The 15,869-nt window shown below is 39.5% G+C and overlaps 1 protein-coding gene across 5 annotated transcripts in view; it reads right to left on the reverse strand.

Moving 5' to 3' along the window:
• LOC140198463 (protein tyrosine phosphatase type IVA 2-like) overlaps positions 1-15,869 on the reverse strand; it is a 144,227-nt gene that overhangs the window by 89,202 nt on the left and 39,156 nt on the right. The window contains exon 1 of one of the 5 annotated variants that reach the window (XM_072259551.1): positions 1,509-1,790. The exons of 2 other annotated variants lie outside the window; for them this stretch is intronic. The gene's annotated coding sequence lies outside the window, so the exon portion shown is untranslated. Of the gene's footprint in view, positions 1-1,478; positions 1,792-15,869 lie in introns of those variants that run through there. 2 more of the 5 variants (XM_072259566.1, XM_072259583.1) reach the window with 2 other exon arrangements.

Genomic DNA, 15,869 nt, shown 5'->3' on the forward strand with positions numbered 1-15,869 from the left:
TTGCAACTGCATTTCCATTCCTGGGGATAAAAGAAAATATAGTAAAGAAAAAAATCATGCAATTGAATCTAGACCAACCCTTTTAAGATTGAACAATTGTAATATAGTAAAATGGCATACTAGAATATATAACCAGAGTACAATGTTTTAAGCATTTTGAGATCAGTGAAATGTATTGATGAGATAATTCATTGAGAATATTGCTTTCAGTTTATGTCGACATACAGTTTTAAAAAACCATAGGAAAGGATTGCAAAGCCATAATCTAAATATTGTAATTGACAGATCAAGATTAAGCAGCTAATCCTCCACAATCTTCCAGCTATGAAATGCATAGATGAGCAGAATATTACAGTGAAGTATGGCAAACCCTTCATATTACTTTACAGTACACCAAATGAAGAAGCACTCAAGCAAGTTAATTAGTCTTAACACAAGGTTGCCCTTGATAAACCCCAGAAATGCCTCAGCTGGAATGGAAAGTAGTCTTTTGATTCATTCTTGGGTTTAAATATAAATAATCAGAAATTAAACATGTTATATTATATTACATGCACAATTTTAGACTGGGGAAAAGTTCCAGTCTCAACAGTCTAATACAATTGCCACAGGTCTGCTAGGGTAACACTTAACATTCAGCATGTTACATGAAAAACATACAAGGAGATGGCATTTCTGAGGCCAGAAACTCATCTTATCTATGGACCTTAAAGACAGCGGTAAGAATAAAATATTTTCTTTCAAAAAAAAACACCCCAAATTCCAATAGTGAGAGACTTCTGAACTGCCACAACAGAAACCAAATATTCCCACCCACAGCCAGTCTGGATTTTTAAATGTTCCATTTAATTTGAGATTGGATATGAAGGTTGTGCAAAACTATCACAGCCTTCATATGCCCAAGTATGAAACGATTTTGGTGAGTTATGGTTTCCGAAACTGGCAATTTAAAATATTTTAATTGTGAACTCCACGACAAATCAAGATTTTATATATTGCATGTACAGTACATGGAAATTTCTATGGTATGCAAATTATGGTCATGTTGCAGCAAATATTCATCTAAAGTTCTACCTGGGATAGCTAAGGGTGTGCATCATTTGTCACTTAAGAATGATGTACTTTTGCAGCAATTACATTACATCACTATTTACTTTAACATCGTTACATTTGAAAAATTTCAAAATACCGCCCACATGCAAATTTTATGTTGCAGAGTTAACTCAATAAAATGTCATTATCATGCATCTAGAACTACATTTATTTGTAGCATTATTTCTATGTCTGACAGCCATTAGCAGTGAAAAGACAAAGTAAAGACTCAGTATCATCGACTAGGAGATTATTTAGCATCTATTAATTTAAACACTCTTGCATTAATACTTAAAAACATGGAAATTTACATCACAATCAACATTTATACTTGCATTAGAAAGCTGATGCCAATATGTTCATTTTTATAATGCATTTAAATATACCTTATCAATATGGAGCAAAATTAAACTCACTGTGTGGCAAAAGTTGGTGGTTACTTCCTGTTGCTAATCTTCTTAGAAAATCCCATTAGCAGAGAGGAAGAATTCACATTCTTCCCAAAGGCATTTTTACTTTGACAATCTGAACATAATGTGGTTCTAAAAAACTTGATAAACTATATGTATACAATGAATATATCCAATTATCTAACAAATACTGACCGAACCACAGAGTGCAACTACACTAACATATTCTTTCCTGGTATCGGTTTATCTGAAAGCTTCAGACCTTCCCCTCACTTCCCAGATAAACCTCAAACGATGCATTTCCTGTAAATCAATGTTTGTCTATGCAAAGTCTGCTACCAATTAGCAATCTCAAATGACAGCTAAAAAGAGGCCGCCCTAGTGGGGAACTGAACAGTCATACAACTGGCTGTAGCAAAAAATGTGCAAGTTCCAGTTACTCTGGCCTATTGCCAGCACCTTGAGTAGTCTAATCCTCTTCTATAGAATAATACACTTTCTCTTTTGGTACATATCCTAGAACATGTCTACTAACAAGCCAAAGAAAGCTCACATTCTCTTCTAAAATATGTGCATGGACAACGGGTGCGATTAAGTAGCGTGAGCTCTTTGGCTAGAAAGGCATGTTACTGTTCTCTATCTCCAAATATAAAAATAGATAAAGGCAATAACCGTAACTGCACAATAACAATATGCACCAAAGTTTTAATAAAAGGAGACCTGGGTTTTAATTCCCACATCAAATGGTGGTGAGAAATGCATTCTGAAAAACGTTTTAATGTAATTTTTTATAATTACCTATATCACAATATCATTACAATTTCTGGAATATAGTTGAAACTACAGCAAAAATTTCTGATAGTAAAAACTATTCTATAATTTCTGATAAAGATCTTAAATAATTGAATGGGGCAGATTGTACCTACAAACTCATGGTAAATTCAATAGCTCTGGTGCTAACAACCAACAATAAAGAATTAAGTCAGAAGTGGTTTGAAGATTGTGCATCAAATCAAGACTTACACTTAAGTCAACTGCTTCTAAAATTCTCGGAAGTAGCTTCAATATCGATAAAATGAAGTTGCTACTATAAAACATACTTTAGTTGGGTGGGTTAGGTGGCTGTTGGAGGAAGAAATGCAATGGAAGGGCTCTCCACCTGTGAGATTTCTTTCCTTTACAACTGAATTCCAACATAACATTATAGCACAATTTGAATGTCAGAGGGCAGAAGTAAGCGTAGTCACTATTATCAAGATGAAATATCTCAAAGTATATATGTCACCTGCACCAGACTGACTACACTCCAGGGTTCTGAAAAATTTAGCTCAAGACACTATGGAGGTTCCAGAGCACTTGACAACTGCAAATATTACTCCACTCTTTAGAAAGAAAGGGAGGTAAAAGACAAAAAAATAGGCCAGTTAGCTTGACTTCAGTGGTTGGCAAGATGTTAAGAGTCCATTATCAAGGATGAAGTTTCAGTGTACATGATAAAGTCAGCATGGTTTGTTTAAGGTGAAATCTTGCCTGCAAAATCTGTCGGACTCCTTAGAGCAAATGAAAGGCAGAATAGACAAAGGAGAATCAATGGATATGGTTTACTTAGATTTCAGAAGGTGTCACACATGAGGCTGTTGCACAAGATTATTAGGAAAAAGATACTAGCATAGACAGAAGATTGGTTGATTGGCAGGAGGCAAAAAGTGAGAATAACACGAGCCTTTTCTGTTTGCCCACCAATTGTATTCTATAGGAGTCTGCTACTTTTCATGTAGAACAATTTACAATGCCCATTTAACCTACAATATCTTCATATGGTTCAGAGGAAGATTGTACAAACTCCTTACAGATAGCAACAGAATTGAACTCCAAATCCTGGTATGCCCCAGGCTATAAAAGCAATGTGCTAACCGCTACACTACCATGGGGTGCAGAATTCGTCAGATTATTTTTCTTGGATATTTAACCAATGTTCAGAAGAATTTTGAGATTATAACCTACAAATTAGTCTGCAAATTACAAGTACATTGTGATACAAACCACTTTCTTTTTCCAGTCCAACTGAAAAATCAAAATAAAGAGATCTTAAAGATTACCTTTGTGACATATACATCATACTATAAAGTGAAATGCATTGCAGCACACACAAAATGCTGGATGGACTCAGCAGAGCAGGCAGCGTCTGTGGAAGAGTAAACAGGCAATGTTCTGGGCCAAGACCCTTCAGTGTTGAGAATGTGCTGAGGGCAGCCCACAAGTGTCATTATGCTTCTGATGCCAACAGTGTACAGTGGTGGGAATTGAAACCTGATCTTACAGCAATGCTGTAAAGCATCATATTAACTGCTATGCTGCCCATAAATAAGAACTGCTGATGCTGGAAATCCAAATTAAAATAAAAGTTGTGCATACTATGATCAGATCAGGTGGCATTTATACAGATGGTGCCTGACCTGCTGAGTGTTTCCATAATTTCCTGGTTTTATTTCCTTCTACTCCATTTAGTGGCTAAATAGAAAAACGACAAAACTACATGACTGTGTTTTTGATTTACAGAACATTACAGCACAGAAACAGGCCCTTCAGTCAACCATGCCCATACCAAATGTGATGCCAATACAAACTGATCTACCTGCTTGCACATGGTCTATATCCCTCCATTCCCTGCCTGTTCATGTGCCTGTCTAAATGCCTCCGTTACCCATCTTTCCCCTACTTCACTCTTATTCACCCGTCACCTTCCTCCCTGTTTATCCAGCATGTTCCCTTTATGGTCTACTGTCCTCTCATATCAGATTCTTTCTTCAGGCCCCTACCTTCATTACCCATCACCTCTTAGATTCTTGCATCTTGGGCAGCCCTTGTCACTGTAATGCTTGTACTACTAAGATTTTGTGTTAATTTAAAAATTAGAAGTAACGTTCATGAACAACAGATGGATAACATTAAAATATACCATTTGAAAATTGAAAATAGAAACACTATATTTACAAACTTGATATGAGCATTTACAGATGACCATGATTTAGGATATTGATTTTATTCTGCATCCACTGCAGAACTGCATCACAAGGACAATGGTACATTAATTATGAAACAAGAGAAAGGACAAAGACTGAGAATCCTCAGCAGGCCAGTATATATCTGTGAGGTGAGAAACAAAACCACTACAGGGAAGACGGCCAAGTTTAATCTGCAGTGAGGATGAAGAGGTAGGATATTACTGATACAGGTAAACAGGGGTGACTATGGGTATAAGTTGCAACATGCTAATCAGGAAGACATGCCTAGCAGGTGAGGCTGGGCATGTCTTCAATACCTGAAGAAAAAAGATTGGGCAGGAGAGCAACTAAGAATGGAAGTGGGATGGAGAATAATGTGGCTGGCAATGGGAAGCTTAAGTTGCCCGTGCAGATGATTACAGGTCCTCTGCAAAGTGATTATTATATTTGTGATTGGGTTTTACAGTGCAGTATTGTGAGCACAGAATGGAGTAAACTAGAATGGAAAATAGTGCAAGAGAAATGCTGTTTTGCCTGGAAAGTCTGTTCGGGTTTCTGGATAGCAGAATGGGAAGAGGTGAAAGAACAAGTGGCACATCACCTGTAGTTGTAAGGAAAAGAGCCTCAAGATGGGCTAGGCAGCTGAGAATGGAAGAGTGGATAAGGAAGCATGAAGAGAATGATCCTTGCAAAATGCTGAAAGGGAAGTATGTTTCTGGTAGTGGAATCTCTACAAAAGTAGCTAAAATTACGGAGACCGATGCAATTGTGCAGGCATTTGATTGTAAAGGAAGACAATACATATCGGTACTGCAAGTCCCAGCATCAGAGCACGTACAAGAAAGGAAGTCAGAATCAGAATCAGAATCAGGTTTATTATCACCGGCATGTGACGTGAAATTTGTTAACAGCAGCGGTTCAATGCAATACATAATCTAACAGAGACAGAAAAAAAACTAGTAATGATAAATAAAATAAAACATTAAGTAAATTACAGATATTGAATAGAGTATTACAAGTGTGCAAAAACAGAAATACTGTATATTAAAAAAGTGAGGTAGTGTCCAAAGCTTCAAAGTCCATTCACGAATCAGATGGCAGAGGGAAAGAAGCTGTTCCTGAATCGCTGTGTGTGTGCCTTCAGGCTTCTGTATCTCCTACTTGATGGTAACAGTGAGAAAAGGGCATGCCCTGGGTGCTGGAGGTCCTTAGTAATGGACGCTGCCTTTCTGAGACACCGCTCCCTAAAGATGGGAGTGGGAAGTGGAACTGGAACTGGGAGAGCAGAGTAGACAGACTCCTTACAGGAGGCAGAGTAGAATGAAAACAGGTGTGTTTTCCCTTGACTTCCCCTTCCTGAAGTTACAATCAATTCCTTGGTCTTACTGACATTGAGTGCAAAGTTGTTGCTGTATACAACACTCAATCAGCTGATCTATCTTACTCCTGTACGGCTCCTCATCACCATCTAAATCCTGCCAACAACAGTTGAGTTGTTGGCAAATTTATAGATGTGTTTGAGCCCTGTCTAGGTCCATAATCCTGGGCATAGAGAGAGTAGAGCAGTAGGCTAAGCATGCATTCTAGAGGTGCACCAGGTTGATTGGCAGCGAGGAGTTGTTATTTCCAATCCACACAGACTGTGGTCTCCCAGTGAGGAAGTCAAAGATCTAGTTGCAGAGGAAGGTATAAAGGCCCGGGTTCTGGAGCTTGTTGATTAGAACTGAGGATATGATTGTATTGAACGCTGAGCTGTAGTCAATAAACAGCAACCTGACGTAGGTATTGCTATTGACCAGGCTAAGGCCAAGTGGAGAGCCAATGAGATTGCATCCCTGTACACCCCCTGTGACGATAGGCAAATTGCAGGGAGTCCAGGTCTTTGCTTAGGCAGAAGTTGATTCTAGCAATGACCAACATCTCAAAGTACTTCACTGCAGTAGATGTGAGTGCCACTGAGTGATAGTCAAGACAGCTCATCATGCTCTTCTTAGGCACTTGTATGATTGATACTCATATGAAGCAGGTGGGAACCTCTGATTACAGCAGGGGTTGGCAACCTTTTTGTCTCTGTGGGCCGGATGACGTATTAATAAGTGGACAGTAGGCCAGATAAATGCCATAAAAAAAAATTTGAAATATGGGAATTATCCATTTAATTACACCTAGTTATGTTTTGCCTCAAATTAATGAATAACGCATGCTAGAAAATCATTTGTGCTTAACCAAGGATTCCCATTAGTAATCAAAGAACTCAGCTTAGTTGCAATTTATTTCAATCAAGGCATCTTTTGAACCTATTAAGAGGACACAAAGAATCTTCAAACATAAAAAGTATGAACATGACGCATTGAATGATGGTAAATTAAGTATAATAAAAAAGAAAATTTTAATGCAAACAGTCAATAAATCAATGTGAAACTTGATGCGGTTTATTGCTTGAAAGCTTCTCAATACTGGGTGTCAGACTTGTTGATGCCAAGAGCAAGACATTATCCAGATGGGCATCAGTCAATCTTGTTCTCAAATGGTGTGCTTCATTTTTGAAAATAATTGTTCACACAGTTAAGTGCTACCAAACAATGATGCCATCTTTTTTGCATGGTCCACTAAATTACGATACTTCCTACTTGGATGAATATATTTTCTATAGAAGTCAAGCACTGACACATCCTCAGAAGATATTTCGATCTCAATATGTCGTCACACTGCATCTCAATCAATTCCATTTGAAAAATTTCTGATGCAGTGTCCACTTCCACATCAAATGGAGTAGCAAACAGCTTGAATTCATTTGCATGCAAGTGAAAATCAGCAAAACGAGATGAAAACTCTTTTCTCAATTCTTGGACTATAAAAATTTCTTTTCAGGACAAACAATATCCACCACTGCCAGTGAACATTCTTTGACAAACTCTCCATCTGTAAAAGGCTTCATCTTTTCTGCAATACGTTTTGAGACTTCTTAGCTGGCACGGGTATTTCCTTCATCTTCACTGCTTTTCTTGGCAAAAAATTGACATTTGTTTTCCGAAACTATCCTTCATTTGCTCAACTTCATCTTTCCTTGCTTGCCCAGTAAACTTGTTAAAATTTCCACTATGGCGGATCTCATAATGTCGCCTGATATTTGCCATCTTCTTCACAGCAACATTTTCTAGGCAAATGAAACAAACTGGTTTCCCAGCTTGCTTGATAAAGAAGTAATCTAGTGTCCAAGTGTCTTGGAAATTTCGGCACTCAGTGTCTACATTCCTGCATTTTGCATTTATTGCCATTGGAATTTTTTTCTTCGATTTTATTTCAAAACGCGAGTTATTCAACAAGTATCGAGCACATGTAAATATCTGAATATTTGGCATGGATTTCTTGTTAAAACACAGTGACACTGTTACTGTTTACAAATTTGAATGATCCCATCTGAAAACCTGTGCGTAAACGAAGGGTATCTAATACATATTAGTAAGGTAGTCTGCCATCCTGTCATTCATATATACCAGTGTTTGGTCTGGTACAAAACGGAACCTGGGGCCAGTGTAACAAGACGCCATGCATGTCCATCAGTATGGTCGCGTGAAACACTCAGAATAAGGAGCAATAAATAAATAAATAAATAAATCGCTTGTAGACCGAATCTGGCCCGCGGGCTGTAGGTTGCCTACCCCTGGACGACAGCAATGTGAGATTGATGTCCTTGCACACTCTTACCAATTGGTTGGCACAAGTTTTTAAGAGCTTCACCGGGTACACCATCAGGGTCTGATGCCTTGCGAGAGTTCACCCTCTTGAAAGAAGCTCTGACGTTGGCCTCCGAGACAACAGATCACGGGGTCACCAGATACTGAAGAAATTCACAGGTGTAGTTTTATTCTCCCTTTCGGAATGTGGATAAAAGGCATGTTTAAGCTCATCTGGGAGTGAAGCATCACAGCAATTCATGATGTTAGGATTCACTTTGTTATCATGGCTTTGTGAAGGGCAGATCGTGTCTAACAAGCCTGATAGAGTTCTTTGAGGAGGTGACCAGGCATATAGATGAGGGTAGTGCAGTGGATGTGATCTATATGGATTTTAGTAAGGCATTTGACAAGGTTCCACATGGTAGGCTTATTCAGAAAGTTAGAAGGCATGGGATCCAGGGAAGTTTGGCCAGGTGGATTCAGAATTGGCTTGCCTGCAGAAGGCAGAGGGTGGTGGTGGAGGGAGTACATTCAGATTGGAGGATTGTGACTAGTGGTGTCCCACAAGGATCTGTTCTGGGACCTCTACTTTTCGTGATTTTTATTAACGACCTGGATGTTGGGGTAGAAGGGTGGGTTGGCAAGTTTGCAGACGACACAAAGGTTGGTGGTGTTGTAGATAGTGTAGAGGATTGTCAAAGATTGCAGAGGGACATTGATAGGATGCAGAAGTGGGCTGAGAAGTGGCAGATGGAGTTCAACCCGAAGAAGTGTGAGGTGGTACACTTTGGAAGGACAAACTCCAAGGCAGAGTACAAAGTAAATGGCAGGATAATTGGTAGTGTGGAGGAGCAGAGGGATCTCGGGGTACATGTCCACAGATCCCTGAAAGTTGCCTCACAGGTGGATAGGGTAGTTAAGAAAGCTTATGGGGTGTTAGCTTTCATAAGTCGAGGGATAGAGTTTAAGAGTCGCGATATAATGATGCAGCTCTATAAAACTCTGGTTAGGCCACACTTGGAGTACTGTGTCCAGTTCTGGTCACCTCACTATAGGAAGGATGTGGAAGCATTGGAAAGGGTACAGAGGAGATTTACCAGGATGCTGTCTGGTTTAGAAAGTATGCATTATGATCAGAGATTAAGGGAGCTAGGGCTTTACTCCTTGGAGAGAAGGAGGATGAGAGGAGACATGATAGAGGTGTACAAGATAATAAGAGGAATAGATAGAGTGGATAGCCAGCGCCTCTTCCCCAGGGCACCACTGCTCAATACAAGAGGACATGGCTTTAAGGTAAGGGGTGGGAAGTTCAAGGGGGATATTAGAGGAAGGTTTTTTACTCAGAGAGTGGTTGGTGCGTGGAATGCACTGCCTGAGTCAGTGGTGGAGGCAGATACACTAGTAAAGTTTAAGAGACTACTAGACAGGTATATGGAGGAATCTAAGATGGGGGCTTATATGGGAGGCAAGCTTTGAGGGTTGGCACAACATTGTGGGCCGAAGGGCCTGTACTGTGCTATACTATTCTATGTTCTATGTTCTATGGAAGTAAAGGGGTGCAAATTCTGCCAGAGCTGACATGCATCAAATTCTGTCCCTAACCACAATCTCAATTGTACTGTTGCCCTCAAAATAGCTTTCCGTAGGTCGTACCTGGAGTTCTGTATAGTTTTGATCACCGGTCTTGAATGCCAAAGATCCAATTAAACTGCTGGGGATGTGAATCTTTTTATGAAATATCACAAAAGCACTTAAAATGCTTACAAATGAGAAAAAGAAAATCAAGTGCTGAAAAAAAAGTTATATAGCAGTTGTTCAACTTATTTACAATGCTGTTGTTTACCTTTAACATCAGCCCATTGGTCCCTCAGTAGTAATTCTGTGCAAAGCCTGTTACTTGTTTTGAGACCTTGCATAAAAAGTATATAAAAAGTACATTCTTGCATAAATAGTATATTCTGAAGCCAAAAGGAGCTCAGAGTAATTCTTAATGGATTTCTTTCAAATTCCATTAACCATATTTAGAACTCCAATGTTTTCTTCTTAGAATACGAAGTATTAGGTTGCAATCCAGAACTGATTTACCATTAATACACCAGGAAATCTATTTTGTTATAGTTAGCATTTTAGGACAAGAGAACCACTAAATGCGATTTATTTTTATATACTTAGGTAACATAATTTTTTTATTTTTTAACTAGAGATAAAAGCTGACAGGATTCAAAAGGTCAAAAGGTGCATGCATGTCAAAACAAAATTCAAAGAAATGTAATCTGGTCTTTGGAAAAAAGTACAGTAGATATTTCAGGCCAAAACCCGGCGACTGTACTCTTCTCCCCCCATAGATGCTGCCTGGCCTGCTGAGTTCCTCCAGCATTTTGTGTGTTACTCGGATTTCCAGCATCTGCAGATTTTCTCTTGCTTATAATCTGGTCTTTTATTGCTTCAAAGTATTTTTTTAAAAATTCATCTTGTAATTTTATTCTCTAAATAACAATGTACATTCACTTCTCACTACTGCTGCTTCTATCCAAGATGCTTATTCTCCAAGTTCCCCTACCACTGCTTCAGAATTGGCTTATGACATCTACCCAAATGCATGCCTTCAGATCTTTCAAGTACACTTCAATTTATGACAATAATTACATTTTTAATTCTGATTTAGTACAATATTATATTTTAAACTAATTTAATATAATGGAGTAAAAATGAGCTTGTTCTCAAATATCACATACCAGTTTTAATGTGGCATTTGTTACAATTTAGACTGTGTTGTTGAGTAATTTCAAGTTAAAGAGAAAGCAAGCCATGTAGTAAAATAAACTACTTGGCATGGCAATTGCTTTTACATTTAACTTAAAAAAAATCTGAATTTAACTAATGCCAGTAACTGGTTTGAAAACATTTATCACAATAACATTTTCCATTGTATAATGTAATTTCTAAATGCTGAATGTGAATAGACAAAGACGGCTAATGAAGTTGAAATGGCAATGCCAGTTAAAAATCTTCTAGAAGAGATGACATACATTGTTATTTTGTACTGCATTTATAAACAATGCTTTATACCGAAGAGAATGCTGCAGTGAATTTGAATAAATTGTTTACTGCTGCTGCCTGTTGCATCATTTGGAATCAAGTATTTGGTAAACTTACAAAGGTTTTTAAAAAATTAAAAATAATTGAATAGGCAAGGGAAAAAGCAGTAAGTAACGGCATACAAAATTTGCATAAATTTCCTTTCCTTAAAGCCTTTAACTTTTTTGTTTGCTTCAACTGATGTCACTTTTTAAAAAAAAAAATTGTCTACCTCTGCTTTAAAGAAAAATATTCATGCTAAGTATACAATAGTATAAAGTGCTCTTACCAATAGTGGCACATCTGCACATTCAAATATGCCTGTCCTGCATATGTACTTCCATGCTCCAAGTTATTTCCATTTCCACCACCCTCCGAAGTTTCATTTCTAACCACATTTATGAAATCAGAGCAAAGCAGATTTGCAAAAGAGGGGCTGAATTGAGGGTGTACAATCCCTGATCCAAGACTCCCACTTACCTGCCATGTCTTTAATACAACATCTTTAATACATCGAATAATGCAGCACACACTGTCTGCACCAACCATAATACCAATCTAATCTCATTTGCCCATGTCGGGTCTATTTTGTCTCCATTCCCTGTCTGTTCATATTTTAAATGTTGCTGTTGAAACTGCTTCCACCACTTCTCCTGGCAGCAAGTTCCAGGCACCCACCATTCTGTTTAAAATAAAAACTTGCCTTGGAACTCCCCTTTCCACCAACTACCTTAAAATCTATGCCCTCTAGTATTTCACATTTTCACCATGGGAAAGAGACCATTTATTTCATGATGCTTCTCATAATTTTATACATTTATTAATCAGGTCATCCCACAGCCTCTGATGCTCCAAAGTAAACAATCCAATATGGTCTAACCCTCTCCTACTGGAAAATCCAGTACAGAAAGTCAAACGATGCTGACCTGGCAAACAGATGAGTTTCTACCTGACAGCTTTGAGTTGGTAGACTGGTCCACTGCCAAAGACGCAGACCAGCCTAGGTGAGTATTTCACTACCACAGACTTTACCACAAGTGTGATAAAGTTGCTGACTGTGTACCAAAGAGGTCAATCTGGGTGTTCACAAACTAAAAACAAAAAGAATGAACCAGGAGATCCACTCTCTTCTGAAGTCTAGGTCTGCAGCATTCAAATCTGATGATCATGACCTTTAGAAGAAATCAAAAAATCCATAAAGTTACCAGAGGTGCTCAGAGACAGTATCAATCCAAAAAAATTGAGTCCAGTCCAGCCAGTGTTGTGACAACAACCTTTTCTTCAATGTGAACAAAACAATGAGCTGGTCATTTACTTCAAGAAGGAGGGCAGTACACATGCACCTGTCTATATAAATGGTGCTAAGGTTGAGAGATTCAAGTTTCTTGGAGTGAACATCACCAATAGCTAGTCCTGGTCCTACCACATTGATATCAACCAAGAGATTTCAGAGTACCACAATTTCCTCAGGATGCCAAAGGAATTTGGCAAGCCCCCGTTGACTCTCATCAATTTTTAACTGATACACCAGAGAAAGTAAGCTATCTGGATGTATAACGGCTTGGTATGGCACATGCTCTGCATATGACCACAAAAAAACTGCAGTTTTGGATACAGCTCAGCATAATCATTGAAACCAGCCTCCTCTCAATGAACTGTCTATACATCTCACTGCTTCATAAAGCAGCCAGCATAATCAAAGACCAAAAACTCTACACCACAGAAAATCTCTCTCTCTCCTGGCAGAAGATAGAAAAGCCAGAAAGCATGCACCATCAGGCTCAAGGACAGCTTCTATCCCGCTGTTATCAAAATCTAGAATAGATGTCTTGTATAATAAAATAGACTACCGACCACACAATCTGTCTTGTTATGCTCTTGCACTTTATCATTTGTCTGTACTGCACTTACTCTACAACTGTAACATTTTATTTTGCATTATTACTGTTTTACCTTATTGTACTTCAATGCACTGTGTAATAATTTGATCTGTATGAACAGTATGCAAAACATGCTTTTCATTGCATCTTGGTACATGGACTGAAAACAAAACAACAGCCAAAACCCTTATAGCTCTACTTTCTCATCCAGGCAACATCCTAGTAAACTTTTTCTCCATCCTCTCCAAAGCCCCCTCATTCTTCCAATAACACAGCAATCAGAACTGCATACAATACTATTCAAAAACTATTGAAAAGTTTGAAAGTTAATACAAACTTTCACAAGATCTTGGTTAAGACCAATAGGAGGAAAAACATAAAATGCTGGAAGAACGCAAGCAGTTGGGTAGTAAAAACTGAACAACAGTTGAAAACATTACCTGGTTTCTCTTTGTGCAATTGCTGCTTGATAGATTGTATTCTAGCATTTTGATCAAAATGCTCGAAGAACTCACCAAGTCAGGCAGCATGCATGGACAGGAATAAATTGTCAAAGTTTCGGGACAAGATCCTTCATCAGGAATGGAAAGGAAGAGAAGAAGCCAGAAGAAGGAGGTGAAGGGTAGTGAAGGAGTTCAACTGGCAAGTGATAGGTGAAGCCAAGTGAGGGGGAAGATCCAGAGGATAGGAGGAAAGAAAATGAAAAAAGAACCTAATAGGTCAGAGGTGGAAGAGGTAAAGGGCTGAATGAGCAGGAATCTGAAAGAATTTACCATGGGAGGAAAGGAAGGAGGAGGGGCACAAGAGGCTGCTGATGTGCAGGTGAGTACAATAGAAGGGGTAAGAGGTTTCAAAGGTACATTTAATGTTAGAGAAATGTACACAAAATAAATCCTGAAATTCTTTTTCTTCACAAACATCCACAAAAACAGAGGAGTGTCCCAAAAAATGAAAGATAGTTAAATGTTAGAAGCTCAAAGCCCCCCCAACTCCCCCCTCCCATGCGTAAGCAGCAGCAAAGCAAAGATTCCCTCTCTCCCACTAGCAAAAAAACATTGGCGCCCCCCCACTGCGCACTCAAGTGTGCATCAAAGCTTCAATAAAGACACAGACCTGCAGTACAAAGACTACTTGTTCACCCATAATTTGACATACTACATGCTGTCTCTCTCCCCCCACTCCCAATAAGGGAAAAAGAATGTCCCCGTTTCACAGCGAGGGGAGACATAACAAAACAACTTGTTGATTTACAATGTTAAAAGTCCGTTAGGACGTTTTTACCGAGCTCTGTGCCCCAAGAACTCTGGTCTCTGGGCACACAGCCAACAGCCAGCTTACTGCTTTTGATCTTCTGTGTACTCCCACAACACATCGATTTCCTGCGGAGGCACCGACCTCGAGTCCGTCCACCTCCCAAGCCACAAAATCTCGGAACTCCAAAGGCAAGCTAATCTTCTAGGCTGCGTCCTTGGTATATCGAATAATGGCCAGTCGTGAGACCAAGAGTGGGTCCCAATCCCACAATGAACCAAAGTCAGCATGTAACTCCAGGTCAGGGGTCAGGGTCTTCAAAAGAACCCTGAAAGGGAAAAATAGAGATATTAAAGATAGAAAAAGAGCAGTTTCCGAAGATGCAAGCAAAGGAGTCGCTGTTAGGCGCCATTGTCTCTTAAGCTCCTCTTAGCTTCTGGGAACCAGAATGGGGAATAGAAGAAGGAGAAGAAGAGGAGGAGGAGAATGGTGGATGGAGAAATTACTGGATATTAAGAAATCAATGCTCATATCATCAGGTTGGAGGTGGCATATCCCAGATGGAATATGAAGTGTTACTCTTCCAACCAAAGAGTGGGCTCACCATGACAGTAAAGGGGTCCATGGAATAACATACCGTAATCGGAAATGGGTGGCAACTGGGAAATCCCGCCTTTTGCGGCTGAGTGAAGGTGCTTGACGAAGCGGTCCCCTAATCCAATGTAGAAGAAGCCCAACCGAGAACACCAGATAGAGTAAATGACCCCGAGGTGAAATGTCATCTCACCTGGAAGGACCATTTGGGAGCTTGAATAGTGATGAGAGAGAAGGTGTAGGGGCAGGTGCAGCATTTATCCCTGTAAGTGGAACAAGTGTCAGGAGGGAGGTCAGTGGGAAATGGATGAGTGGGCTCGGAAATCAAGTAGAGTGATCCCAATGAAAAGTGGAGGGTTGGGGGGTCGGGGGCAAGTTGAGCTTAGTGGTAGAAACCTGTTAAAAATAGTGGATTGCAGAATTATATGCTGGCTACGTCGGCTCCTGGGGTGTGCTGGATACGTCGGCTCCTGGGTTGTCCTGGAGTCAACTACTGTATCTGGTGATCCTCATGCGGTCTCCTCTACATTGGCAAGACCTGAGGTAGGTTGGGAGACCGCTTCAAAGGGCTTCGATCTGATTGCCTCAAAGGTTGTGATTTCCCAGTGGCCACCGATTTTAATTCAACTACTTGTTCTGACATGTTGGTCTATGGCCTCCTCCACTGTCATGATGAGGCCTCTGTCAGGTTGAAAAAATTACACCTCATATTCTGTCTAGGTAACCTCTAATGTAATGCCATGAACATCAATCTTCCTAATATCCAGTAATTTTACCCTATTTTTTGCCATCTTGTCTTTTTCCTATTCCCGTTTCTAGCACCTCTTGTCCCTCCCTTTCTTCATATGGTCCACTGACCTCTCCTATCAGATTCCTTCT

The sequence above is a fragment of the Mobula birostris genome, chromosome 1 (assembly GCF_030028105.1).
Source record: "Mobula birostris isolate sMobBir1 chromosome 1, sMobBir1.hap1, whole genome shotgun sequence".
NCBI lineage: Eukaryota > Metazoa > Chordata > Chondrichthyes > Myliobatiformes > Myliobatidae > Mobula > Mobula birostris.